A 14,357-nucleotide genomic window follows, 5' to 3' on the forward strand; every position below is an offset into this window, starting at 1 on the left:
CGGCCATTAACAGGTAATTGAAGAGCTTTTCTTTGGCAGTGAAACTAAAGAGGTCTGATGGTCTGACTTGTTGTTAACTCTGAAACTTAAAAAAAATACAAGTTTCTAATCATAACAAGCACTGACTGGGGTACAGGCAACAAAACAACATTAGCTGCAGGCTACCCATACAGCTTTTCATCTTAATGAGCACAAAGCCTTTATTTTTGCAAAGGGATGGATATTGGGAGAATTTTTGCACCATCAGGCCGAGACAGAAGGCTCTGGATCTACACAGCACTTTGGTAAGGAGGGGAACACAGGTGGGGGCAATCCAGGCTGTTAGCAGTGCCCCCACCCCCTGATTAGGGACAGCACAATTGCTTTTAGAGCTCATTAACCAGATGGTGAAACACTGATCTTCTTTTCCTGCCCCTTGCATACTGACAGGTAAGTTGAACAGAAAATCTGCCTCTTCCTCCATGATCTCTGAGCACCAAAGCAAAGAACCAAGGAAAAAAAAAAAAACCAACAAAAAAACCCAAAAACACCCCAAGCAACTAAAACGCAAATATTATTTGCTCAGGCTAGGTTTTTTTAAGAGGCTTATAAGACTGACTAAGCCAGTGCTGATTTAAGAGTGGCACATGTTATGTGCCTTCCACAAAGTGTGGGACAGCTGCTGCAATGCAAAGTGGGTGCAGAGTCAGACCCTTTACTTCAGACCCAGCCCTGCCTTCCTGAGGGATAGAAATTCATCTGTTAGAATCCCTTGGAGCTTATGGAGCTGCTCTTGGCCGTCCTGTGATAACGGGACTACTGTGGAGCACTGGAGAACTTTCAGCTTGGTACCTGTTATATATATTATGGTAATTCATGCTGATAGAATATATATATATATATAGCTAGATAGATAGATACATAGATATATATATAATGGTAATTCATACTCATACTATATATATATATGTATATATATATATATATAAGAATAAAATATAAAACTTGAAATCACAGTAGCAAGGGAAGAGGGGATTGCTTCACAGGGTGAGGAAACCGCAGCTGGCAGTCGGGTAGGAGGAGTGTCATTAACATAGGAAGTGAACCCAGCCGGCACAGGAGATTGTCGTTCTCACTGGTGTGAACAGGAGGAGGCCCAGCGATGATGGCCCATGGAGATGTTCATCTTAGACAGAGGGGACCATCAAGGACATACATCTGCATACGGGATTCCGGTAACCAAAGAGTGGATACACATCAGTTCCTGCACAAGGTTTTGTCCAGCACAGGACGGAGAATAGAGGCATCATGAATGTGAAGAACCCTGAGGAAAGACAAAGGGACTCTGCCATGGGCTAGAAAAAGAGTATAAGAACGGACTCTGCCAAGCGGCATTGGTGAACAGGGGGGATTGGGTGCGATAGAAGGCGGATCTGTGTTCACCCAGCTTCCATCCCGGGGTCAGTGCTGTCCTTGATTGTTGGCTGTTGTGGCTGCATATCGGTTGTGAATAAATTTATATTTTATTTTTATTAAATTGGCTGGATCGATTTTTACCTATAATAGTACCAGGGTATAGGGGCCTGCAGAATCTAAGCAGCATCTTCCTTGGCTAACAACAGACTGGAAAGGGAAAACCAGCATCAGAAACCTGTGAGATGGAAAACTTTGGGCTGTTTGAGATCAAAAATGTCACCTAAAAATCTCAATGGCGAAGAACAACCATTCTCACAAGGATTCCAGTAGAATAAATGACACAGGTGTTGGAATAACAGCCAGTGCCCACAGCAATGACAATTCCTTGGTGAGGAGGGTCCCACGGAGAGTCGGCTGAGTAATGACACTCACAGCCAATGTGGCTACACGTCGTTCTCCTTTATTAAGCAACTTTGACATAGTTATTCTCCTCTATACACTGTCTCCTGCCACTAATGCTTAATGCTGATTGGTTAAGTAGCTATATTCACACATACATCTTAATTACTGATTGGTTGTCACACTATAAGCATCTTTAGCTAAGGTGTGCCAAATGAGCAGCTCCCACAACGTGCTTGGCGCATTTGGTTTCATCCTGGCACAATGCTCATTCTTCCTTGTTGTATCTATTTGAGGACAGCACATGGTCTATCTTGTTCCTGTTTGAGGACGATACATGGTTTTCAGAGTAACTCTGTAATCTGCAGACCAGGGCTGTCCAATTCCCACAGGGGAATATCATGGCATTGTTCAGCCAAGAATCCTTCTACACCTTGGAATAAAAGGCAGTGCCCACTGCAAAGACATTTCCCTGTCCTGTGGGCTCCACAAACCACACATGAACATGGCACTTTTCCTGAGTGCTTCCCAAAGCTTCTCTGCAAGAAGCACTGGGGAAGTGCATGGGGTAAGAGTTCTGCAAGTGCCAGGCTCTTGTGCAGCAGAAAAGTCATAAAATATGAAAGATTCTAGCAACCCCAATAAATCCATCATTTATGGCTTGTAAATATTCCAGTGAATCTCAGTTACTTCAGGGCAAAAACAAACACAGGGCAAACTTTCCAAAGTATGGTTTCATGACAAGATTCCCGTTTGTCTGCTCCTGTCTGTGGGAGAAGACGAGATTACAAGCTGTCCAGCTGAAGAAGGAAAGGAGGATCTACACTTCCCTGTCATATTTTCCTACTGACTAAGGAATTAAGACCAAGAATTTGGGTAATGGAGGGATAAGACTGGAGTATGGATTAGGGTTTACATCCTAAGATACTTCATTTGCTGAAATAGAAGCACTTTTATTGTACATGGATCTCCTTGCTAAACCTCTTTGTGTACAAACTCCCTTCCTCCATGGCAGAACTGAACAAGCAACATATGTCAGAGCCTCAAGTTAAAAGCTCTGTGATGAGTTAGTTTTAATGGATCCATTACCATTCTGTGGGGTTGCTGTCATGAGGAGCTCAGGTGGCTTTTTGTTGAGATCAAAATCAATGAGCCATTTGTCCCAGCTCCACCTGTCCTGAGGCAGCACTGGCTCCACTATGCCATTTCTAAATGAAAACAGAATCTCCTAAAGAAGCCAGGCCAAAATCACGAGGGAGTAGTCACAAAAAATAACTTAGGTCGTTTGCTGGGTATTGATCAAACAGCTACCAGCATCCCAAAGTCCAGGCTCCACTAAACAAGGCTCTTTGCTCTGTAATCAACCTTTCAATTGGTAGTGTTTCATACCCATGCAGAAGAACAAAAAGCCACTTCCACTGTAGAAACATGAGCTGCAATTATGCAGTAAGTTGTGCTCAGTAGCTGACCTGCTGCTTTAGCTGTGAGGCAGGAGATACTGCCATAAAATTTCACAAGAAAATTTTCAAGTATCTAAAATATGCCGTGTTATGTTATTTTCTACCTCCAATATTGCCTGCACATAGCTTAAGGAAGAAAGGTATTTACCAGCCACCATAGATGAAAAAAATTAAAATGAGAAAAGGGCTTTTAAGGATATCAGAGTGATGGCCACCAGTCATTTTCCAGCTTTGTAGGATTTCAGTTGAAAGTCAATCTAAACAAGCCAGCATATGTCTAGCAAGAAGGAAATCACAGATCATGTCTGCTCCTACACCCAAGCTTTTCTATATCAAAGATGGATGGTATTCTTTTCCAGCTCTCAAGAGATATGTCATAATTTACGAATAAACAAAATATCATGCATAGAAATATTTCATAGATTGTAGCAGCTCCTTTGAGGGGAGCTCCCCGGGGAGTCCCCGGAGGGCCCCCTGGGCTGTGAGTTCGCTGGCAGCAGCAGGCACGCAAGGAGACTCCACACGGCTTCTGAGGATGCTGATTAGATGAGGGTTTATTGGGGGACCCAGCCCCGGGAGTAACATGGTTTCAGAGGGAGAAGGGAGAAAGGGAAAGAGAGGGGGAGAGAGGGGGAGCCCAGGGGAGAGATGGGCCATGAGAGAATCTGGTCTTCCTCGCACAGCTTAAGAGGGAAATTCAGTGTAGGTGTGAAATAAGGTTTGGGCAAATGGGATTGTAGATTCATGGGACTTCAGGGGAGGAACACAGCTTGGAATAAACCATATATTTTCAAGAGGTACATTTTTGAGACAGAGCATACAATTTGAATAAAATGCAACACTACAATAGATTATTAAGATAGATAGATGATAGATAGATAGATAGATAGATAGATAGATAGATAGATAGATAGATAAATGGATTGACAAGGCAGATAGAGATAGATGAATGCACTTGCCTGTATCACTTTGTATAGAAAGGGAGGGGGAAGTGACAGGTTATTCTTTTCCACACATGGGAAACTATCTTTTTCCCAGAAAATTCAGCTTCCTTCTTCAGTGACCACCAGGGTATCTGAAGACCCCACCAAGAAGGCCCTGTGATGCCATTGGCCTGTGCATCCAGCAAGTCAAGAAAGTAAGGCCTGCCTCTTAATACTACAGTGGTGTTAAAGAGGTTTATTCTCGGTTTTTGGTACCAAGAGGAACAAACTGAAACCAGTTACTGTAAAATGCCTTCACAAGCACCAGTGCAAATCACAGACAAAGGAAGGATGAAGCCAAGGTGTCCCACAACCATGGCCCAAGCAGCCAGAGATCCTCCTTCAACCCTGGCTGCATTGAAGCCCCACTGACTGCCAAGAAGAAAAGCGCCCTACTGAGAGCAAGCAAACTTAACCCTCTGCCAGGACACAAATTTAGAGGGAAAAAAATTTGAAATCCCTACATCACCAGACACAGTTCCCAGTGAGAAGGGTTGGAACACTCTGCCCCCCAGCACTTCCCCGGCAGGCAGGTTCACAAAGGTGCTGGGAGCTAAGCTGTGCCCTGCGAGGGAACAGAGCCAGCCTCCCTTCAGTGGGAGAAGGCGCGGCCTCAGCTGTAGCCCCGGGTGCCTGCGGTGGCCCAGGGCACGGCCATGGCTGTCAATGTGTTGGGCTGCAGCACAGGGCAGGCCGGAGCTCAGCAGCCTCAGCAGAGCCCAGGGCCGCGGCCCTTCCCTGCCGGGGCCCGAGCCTGGCCCGGCCCGGCCCGGCCTGAGCAGCCCGGACTGGCCCAGGGGATGGGCTGCGCCCGCCCGCTGTGCCCACAGGCTGGGCCCAAGCCTTTGCAAGAGGCTTTCTCCCAGCTTGGCAAAACCTCGGCCATGTGTCCCTGTGCTGTGCTGAGAAGAGTAAAAACCCTATCAAATTTAACCCTGCTGCCCAACACATGAGGGATCCCTGCACACCTGAGGAGAGGCCATCAATACTCCTTTGTGCCTCATGAGGGATCCCTGCACCCCTCAGCAGCGACCCCAAAATATCCCTGTGTGCCTCTTCAGGTCCAGGCCCAGATGATCCCCCAGAAGGAAATGTGCCCTCAGCCCAGGGACGCTCAGCACGAGCTCCCCCATCCCCTCGGGGCCCCGCCGCTGGGCACAGCAGCCCCTGCCTGGCTCCTGCCTGCCCACACCGTGGGCATCCACGGCTGCTCCTGGGCATGGAGCTCAGCCAGTGCTGGTGTCGGGTGGGCTTTGCTGGTGCTACCACACGAACATAGCTGCGAAAACTCTATTTCTTTATTTAAATATAAAATGTGGGCCAAGCCCTGCCCTGGCAGACAACGGCTGCCCGCCTTCAGTCCTGGCCAGGGAACAGGACCAGGGGGCTCAGGGGCAGAGGGTCTCATTGAGGAGGGGTAGGTTTTGGGATGCCTCATGATGCTCATTCAGCCACCGCAGGTCAAAGAGGGGCGGAAGTGAAGATCTGGGGTAAACTATCAGGTTGTCATTGCCTCTGTTTTTAGGCTGGTCTTCTGGAGATACACAGGAGCACCTGTGAAGAGAGGAGGTGGCTGAGGCCCCAGCTGCCAGTGGCGCACTGGGACCCTCATGCACAGCAGGGCCCAGAGCTGGCAAGGCTCCCCAGCACGGCTGGAGCTGCTGGCACAGCTGGGCCCAGGTGGACAGCTGCCCCTCAAGGCCCCGGCCAGCAGGGCACGGCTCTGGGCAGGGTCCCTGGCCAGGAGCGGGCCCCAGAGCACCTCTGCCTTTCAAGGGCAATCTCGGCCCTGCTCTTTCTCCTCCCCACCTCCCTCTGCCTCTGCCCCGTGCCCCTGGGGTTGCTCTTGGCCAGGCAGCCTCAGTGGGAGCCAGCTCTGGCTGCAGCCCCAGCGGGGCCCCCAGGACACGGCCCAACAATTGAGAGGCCAATGGAAGCACTGGGCAGCAGCAGAACCCTCAGCAGAGTTATTTGGAAAATCATGGACTGGCCACAACTCCACTGCAGACTCTCTGGGAATGTTCCCTGACTATGAGCAGCCTGTAAAGGAAGCTGTTTGAGGTGGAGAATCGCAAAACACTCACGATTTTCTCTTCCAGCAATACCAGATTCCTGCACAGCACATCATCAGGCACAGTGCCGCACCAGCCACAATGGCCATCAACTTAATCAAACAAGGTGTTCCCCAGCAGAAAACTCTTCTCATGCTTTTCCAGATGATGTCAGAATGTGTTGAGGTGCTGTCTGCATCTGTTGGAGCAATGGGGAGCGTGAGCCCGTGCTGAGCTGCACTGCTGAGCTGGCAGCACGGTGGATACGGGCAGGACGTTCTCACTCCCTGTTTACCCCACAGCTGGGGCCTGCAGGCACCTTGCTGCCCCTTGGCACAGGCATGCTCAGTACCCAAACCACCTGAGCCTGCATGCCATAATTCCTCTGTGCTGTGCCCTTCTGCTCCAGGCAACACTTGTCAAAGACATGGATAAGGAGAATGGCCAGGGTTTTGGAGCTGCTCCAGGGCCCTCCCTCCTGCACAGAGCGGCCCCTCCAGATGTGCCCAGAGACTGGGAAATTGCAGGGGATCTTAGGGTGTGCATGGCCTGTGGTGCATGGATGCCTTCCCGCTGTGCCGGGCACGGCGTGTCCAGATGTGCAGCCAATGCCCCCAGCTGCTGAGTCCCAGGGGAAGCATGAGGGAAATGCACCCACCACGCTGGCTGTCCACATCACTCAGGAGTTTTTCCAGATATTTGGATTCCTCCAGGGATGTACGAGCTCCTGTAGGTTTCTTCTTCCGTCTTGGAGGACCTTAAGAGAAATATTTCCGTTTCCCAGGAAAGGATCCCACAAAACGAGGGCTCAGCCTGTGGGGTCAGCAGGAACAAACTACTCACCCCTGTGATGGGAGCTGGGCTTGCGTGCAACATCCACCAAAGGACCTGGGAAAGTCCTCCCTGCAGACACACCTGTAACAAAACAGCTTCTGCCATCTCTGCTGATCTGCACGGGCACCACTGAGCCGCAGGAGCAGGGAGGGGATTGCGCAGGGAGAGGGCACACACGTGCCTGGTTCTGTGCTGGTACTTGCAGCAATGCCCCCCTGGCCCAGCTTTGGGATCTGCGCTGGCAGCTCTCCCAGGGGAAAGGCCTTGACCTACCCTCAGCATCGCCCAGAGGCTCAGTAATGGGTATGCGTTGGGAATCCAAGTCATCTCCATTCACAGGATAGTCTTCGTCAACAGGCTCATATTCATCATCAGGATCATCATCAGGTTCATCTGCAAAGAAAGGCAGGACTGAAGAGCTCCTGTGACACTGTTGAAGATTCTCCTTCAGGCCCGAGTGGCAATGAGGGCACCTGGATTCTTGGTGCTCTCCAAGGCACTCCCTCAGCTCTGCCTCCCACTCAGGAGCAGGAGCAGGGGGAGCACGTTCCTGCAGTGGCCCCACACTGGGATGGAAGGAGTCCCTTGTGGGGCAGTCGGGGCAGAAAGGACTCCCTGGAGCTGCCAGCAGCTCTAAACCCAGCCACGGGCAGGGCCAGGGCTTGGCAGTGGCAACAGGAGCAGCTCAGGCTCCCTGGGGTCGGTAAAGGAGCTGCCAAAGGCTCAGCCCCGGGGCACAGCCCTGGGCCCGGCCCCTTCCCTCTCTGCTCTTCGCCCTGGCTGCACAGAGCACACGGAAGGACAGACTGGCATTGCCCACGGGAGGAAGATGGACAGCTAAATGCTCCTTCCTCCCACTGACAGCAATCCTGTGGGATCATTGTTGGGTACAAGAGTAAAAATTTGGAGGCTAGGATTTACAGAATCCATCAAACTTTGGAGGATCTTAAGGGAAGTGACAGAGGAATATTACTCTGGACAATGATTACACTTAGACAATGATTATTCTGTTAGCGAAGGGTTGCTGATAACCTACCTTCACCAAGCTCCAACATCCTTAAACTGTGCTTTAACAAATGATGGAAGTCACGTTCCCAGTCTAGAAAGGAGCACAGATGGGAACTGTTCCATGCTGTGCTGGGATCCCCTTGTATAGGGAACCGAGCACTGCAAGGGGGTCAGGTAATGCTGTGTGCCCGCACTGCCAGACAGCAGAGAGGGCAGCTGAAGCCTTAGCAGGGCTCAGGCCCAGAGGCACAGCAATTACCTCCTGGGCCTGTGCCTGGCATCGCCTCCCTTCCTGCAGCAGAGGCTGCCAATGAGCCACTGCTTCCTCTGGGAAATGCTGCCTTCAGCACAGGCTTTCTTTCCATCTCTGCAGAAAGGAAAAGGGACAGCTGAATCAGGTGTGGCTCTTCCCCAGTGGGAATGTGGCATCTTCAGGAGGCAATGCTTGTCACCAGGTTACTGGGGCTGCTCCAGGGCCCTCCCTCCTCCAAAGAGTGGCCCCTCCAGATGTGCTCAGAGACTGGGAAATTGCAGGGGATCTCAGGGTGGGCATGGCCCATGGTGCAGTTTGGGCTCCCTCGCAGCTGATGCCAAATGCCTTCCTGCAGAGGCTGGGCAGAAGCTGCAGCCAGGCCAGGCTGGGAAACAGCCTTGCAGGGCGTCAAAGCAGCAGCAGCAGCGGGGCAGCGAGGCTGCCATGGATCCCTTCCCGCTGTGCCGGGCACGGCGTGTCCAGATGTGCAGCCAAAGGCCCTGGCTGCTGAGTCCCAGGGGAAGCAGGAGGGAAATGCACCCACCACGCTGCCTGTCCACCTCACTCAGGACCCTATCCATGTGTTTGGATGCCTCCAGGGACTTCCTGTCTCCTATAGGTTTGTTCCTCCCTCTTGGAGGACTTTAAGAGAATTATTTGCATTTTCCCTGGGAGGGATCCCACAGAACAAGGGCTCAGCCTGTGGGGTCAGCAGGCACACACTACTCACCCCTGCCATGGGAGCGGGGCTTGTGTGCAGCATCCAAGAAAGGAGCCTGAAAAGTCTTTCTTGCAGACACACCTGTAACTCAACAGCCACAGAAACTCCTGTCACCCCGTGCCTACAAGGCTGTCCATGATTATTCTTTTAGGAACATTGACAACATACCAGCAGGAGGCTTAAGAGGCTGAAAATCTTCATGCAGCCACGCTGCTGGAGAAGCCTTCCTAGCATGCTCATCTAGAGGGGAGCACAGATCTGATCAGACCCATTTCCATGGTGTGCTGGGATCCCCCTCTGCCTTAGGGAAGTGGGCACTGCAAGGGGGTCAGGTAAGGCCTTGGCTGCCAGATGTCAGTGGACAAGGCCAAAGGTGCACAGGGGCCTGGGGAGCTCTGGACTGGCTCTGGTCACTCTCCACCCTCTTTGCAGGCCCTGTACAACATCCCTGGAGGGGCGGCAGGAGTAGCCCAGGGCCCGTGGGGGCTCTGTCCCTCCCACAAAGGAAATCCACACTAAATCCTTGGGGAAGACTGCAGCAGGCAGTGCCACAAGTGTCCCTCCCAACCTCTGTCCCTCCTTCTGCGGCGACAGCTTCCCCAGCCCACGTGGACATACCCATGCCTTCTCAGGACACACTGGAGCCTTGCTCTCCCCCTCGGCCCTTTCCCCACCATGGACACCCTGTGCAGTGTCTCCCAAGTTTCAGTTCGTGTCCCCCATGGAGGGACCCCAGCAGGACTGCTCAGTACCCGAGTGCCCCTGAGCCTGCTCAGGATAATTCCCCTGGGCTGTGCTGGTCCTCTCCGGGCTCTTTCCGCATTGCCAAGCAGCAGAGAGGGCAGCTGAAGCCTCAGCAGGGCTCAGGCTCAGAGGCACAGCAATTACCTCCTGGGCCTGTGCCTGGCATGGCCTCCCTTCCTGCAGCAGAGGCTGCCAATGAGCCACTGCTTCCTCTGGGAAACTCAGCCTTCAGCACAGGCTTTCCTTCCATCTCTGCATAAAGGAGAAGGGACAGATGAATCAGGTGGGGCTCTTCCCCAATGGGAAGGCGGCATCTTCAGGAGGCAATGCTAGTTGAAGATATTAATAAGGTTCAGGAAGTCATCCAAGCTTTGGAGCGGGACCAGGGCCCTCCCTCCTCCAAACCACCACCCCTCCGGAGCTCCCCAGTGAAGGGAAATGGCAAAGGATCTCAGGGTGGGCATGGCCCATGGTGCAGTTTGGGCTCCCTCGCAGCTGATGCCAAATGCCTTCCTGCAGAGGCTGGGCAGAAGCTGCAGCCAGGCCAGGCTGGGAAACAGCCCTGCAGGGCATGAAAGCAGCAGCAGCAGCAGCAGCGAGGCTGCCATGGATCCCTTCCTGCTGTGCCGGGCACGGCGTGTCCAGATGTGCAGCCAAAGCCCGCGGGTGATGAGTCCCAGGGGAAGCAGGAGGGAAATGCACCCACCACGCTGCCTGTCCACCTCACTCAGGACCCTATCGAAACCCTATGTGTTTGGATGCCTCCAGGGACTTCCTGTCTCCTATAGGTTTGTTCCTCCCTCTTGGAGGACCTTAAGAGAAGCATTTGCATTTTCCCCGGGAGGGATCCCACAGAACAAGGGCTCAGCCTGTGGGGTCAGCAGGCACACACTACTCACCCCTGCCATGGGAGCGGGGCTTGTGTGCAGCCACCAGGAAAGGAGCCTGAAAAGTCTTTCCTGCAGACACACCTGAAACTCAACAGCCACAGAAGCTCCTGTCACCTGGTGCCTACCAGGCTGTCCATGATTATTCTTTTAGGAACATTGACAACATACCTGCTGGAGGGTTAAGAGGCTGGAAATCTTCACGGAGCCAAGCTGCTGGAGAAGCCTTCCTAGCATGCTCATCTAGAGGGGAGCAAGATCTGATCAGACCCATTTCCATGGTGTGCTGGGATCCCCCTCTGCCTTAGAGAACTGGGTACTGCAAGGGGGTCCGGTAAGGCTGTGGGAGCCAGATGTCAGTGGACAAGGCCAGAGGTGCACAGGGGCCTGGGGAGCTCTGGAATGGCTCTGGTCACTCTCCACCCTCTTTGCAGGCCCTGTGCAACATCCCTGGAGTGATGGCTGGAGCCGCCCAGGCCCTGTGGGGGCTCTGTCCCTCCCACAGAGGAAACCCTCCCTAAAGCCCTGGCCAAAACCATCCCCAGCGCTTCCCAGGGAGCAGGGAGCGCTGTGCCGGGAAAGGGCAGCCAGGCTGCCGGCTCACCTGCTCGCCGCGCTTGCAGCAGAGCAGCCTGGGCAGCCCTGGCAGGCAGGGCCACGGCCAGGAGCAGCAGGAGTAGGAGGCGCAGAGCAAGGGCCATGCTGCCTTGCCCTCCGCCAGTCCCGCAGCTCTTGCTGCCACCGCTGTCCCGACACCGCTGTCCCAATGTCAGCACCGCTGCTGCCACCGCCGCTGCTGCCGCAACAGTTGTGCTCAGGGACTGACTGCTGGCTCCTTGTGCTGCTGTGCAACCACGGGGCTCTGGCACCTCTGGCACCTCTGTGACCTCAGGGCCTGCTGAGAGCTCAGCCTGCTGTGACCCGTGAGCCTGCTGTGACCTCATGGCCCGGGGCAGGTTTTTGTGGCAAAGGATCTCAAGAGGTGCCCTTCCAGCAAGGAGAGTGTGTCCCTGCTGGTAGTTATGTGCAATCTAGCTCTTTTTCACCAGAAGTGAGTTAGACAATATTGGGCATGTGAGACATTTCATGGTTCTACATGCCAAAGCAATGTCATGTCCAAAATTCATCTCACGTTGGCCATTCCCACTATTGCAGGCAGCCCCAGCCCTGCCCCGCTCCCACCAAGTCCGTGCTGTGCGCTGTGCTGGCCTTTGGCCCCTATTTCAAAAGTGAAGGACTTGATGCCATACAAAAGTAATGCAACACAGGCCATCAGGGGAGCTGCACACTTTAGGGGACACCCAAACCCACTGCACATCTTATGGCTATACCCTCAGCCACCCTAAAATCCCCCTGTGTGCCTCACAAGAGACCCCAGATCCCTGCTCTATTTACAGGTGTCCCTTGACCCCTGCACACCTTTCCACATACAGTAAATTCCCTGCACAATTTTGGGTGCCCCCAGCCCCTTGCACAGCACCGAGATGACCTAAAGCCCCTGCGTGCCTTTTAGAGGGAGCCAAACATAACACTCAGGGAGCAGCAACAGGGCTGAGCCACCTTCTGTGTGTGCTCACCATGTGTCCCTGGGTGAACAGATGAGGCTTGGGGGCAAATGGCCTCTCTGCTCATAAGAGATCTGCGGGTGCCACAGGCTCAGTCTCTGTCTCTGGGCTCTGAGCTCACCCCTCAGGCTATGAAGGACTTCCTTCAGAGTCCAGCCTCATTCCATTGATCTCAAGGCAAGCACTTTCTAGGTGGTTTCCCACTTTTCCTGGGCATGCCCCTGGACGGGGTCCAGGCCGAGATGATGCCAAAGAAGGAAATGTGCCCTCAGCCCAGGGATGCTCAGCATGGGCTCCCCCATCCCCTCGGGGCCCCGCCGCTGGGCACAGCAGCCCCTGCCTGGCTCCTGCCTGCCCACACCATGGCCATCCACGGCTGCTCCTGGGCACGGAGCTCAGCCACTGCTGGTGCCTGGTGGGCTTTGCTGCTGCTACCACTCGGACATAGTTGCGACAACTCCATCTCTTTATTTGAACATAAAATGTGGGACAAGCCCTGCCCTGCCAGACAAGGGCTGCCCACCTTTAGTCCTGGCCGGGGAACAGGACCAGGGGACTCCGGGGCAGAGGGTCTCGTTGTGGAGTGGTGGGTTTTGGGACGGCCTCATGGCAGGGGTGCAGCCACAGCAGGGCAGATAGGGGCAGAAGCGAAGACCTGGCATAAACTGTCAACTTCTCATTGCCTCTGCTTTTCTGCTTGTCTTCTGAATATGCACAGGAGCACCTGTGTAGAGAGGAGGTGGCTGAGGTCCCAGTTGCCAGTGGCAAACAGGGACCCTCGTGCACAGCTGGGCTCAGTCCTGGCATCCACGGCTGCTCCTGGGCATGGAGCTCAGCCAGTGCTTTTGCCAGTTGGGCTTTGCTTGTGCTACCACCAGGACACTGGGTCACAGCTGCATCTCTTTATTGCAGCAGAAGAGCTGATTTGGGAAGTGCTCTGCTGCCCCATTTCTTCAGCCCCACTAGCTGCCCACACCCACAGTGGCACTGGGCCGCCCCCAGAAAACTGTCGAATCTGGGCTGTGGCTGCAGGGCACAGCTGCTCTACAGCACAGGTGGACTGCCTTGGGGGTAGGACTGCACTGAGGGTAGGGACAAGGAACAGGGAGAGGTCTTCTCTATGTTTTCCAAAGGTGATTATTCTACAGGCAATCAGGGGCAGACCAACACTGCAACACTACATTTAAGCTTGTATTTATTTATGCGTTTTTTGTTCCCCAAGCAATTATTTTGACAGTCTTTTGTTCACTTCTCAGTTAATGTTCCATAGATGAACGGTTTGGACTCTCTTTTTATAGGAATATAAAGAGCTCAGAAAGCTCTATTTTTAATTTTGATAACATTCTCTCTCCCCGCTCCTAGCCTTTACAATGATCGTTTTTGAAACATCTCTGAGGATAGGTAGAGTTATTTGGGAAATAACCAATAGGCTTGGCTTAACCTGGGTATTGGATTATTATTTTCAGTGCTATAAACCTACATTGCTTCAAGGTTCACACCATGGTCCTGATTTGTGGCTCAATGCATGGATGCCTGTCTGAATTAAAACAATGTTTGTGAGGCAGCTGAAGAGCTTAGACCTCAGAGATTAAAATTCCTGGGAGGAGTAAGTGGAAGAAGAAAGGATAAAATCCTGATTCAAAGGGTTTTTCTCACTTCTAGTATGCCAGAAGTATGGTAGACTACACCTGTCTTCAGATGTCATTTAGTTACAGAACAACTCTCTACAGTGTCAGACTCCAGGAGAAATGACTCAGAGAGGTGGACAATGTGCTTTTCCAGTTATTTGATAGAGTGAATGATGGCATAATTACCTCATGACTTAATTAGAAGACTGTAAGTATTATAAAATGAAATAATGTTGACACTCTTATATCTTTCACAGACTCCTGAAACTTATGTTGATGTGACCAACAGAAGAGTTTGGCTCTGCTTTTAATTGAAACAAGCAGCAGAGCTGGAACCTGTTGAAGAGAGTCTCTTCACAGCTAAAGCAAACTGCCAGGGTTCTTTTATTCCAGCTCTAAGCAGGAAAATAAAAATCTGTCCACAGTAAA

General features: G+C 52.4%; 1 long non-coding RNA gene across 1 annotated transcript; it reads left to right on the forward strand.

The window, feature by feature from the left end:
• The first annotated feature begins 11,717 nt into the window (after positions 1-11,717).
• LOC135307193 (uncharacterized) lies at positions 11,718-14,357 on the forward strand. The gene is made up of 2 exons (XR_010367914.1): positions 11,718-11,786; positions 14,186-14,357. It is a non-coding gene; the product is annotated as an uncharacterized LOC135307193 (long non-coding RNA).

Source organism: Passer domesticus, chromosome 9 (genome assembly GCF_036417665.1).
Source record: "Passer domesticus isolate bPasDom1 chromosome 9, bPasDom1.hap1, whole genome shotgun sequence".
Classification (NCBI taxonomy): Eukaryota; Metazoa; Chordata; class Aves; order Passeriformes; family Passeridae; genus Passer; species Passer domesticus.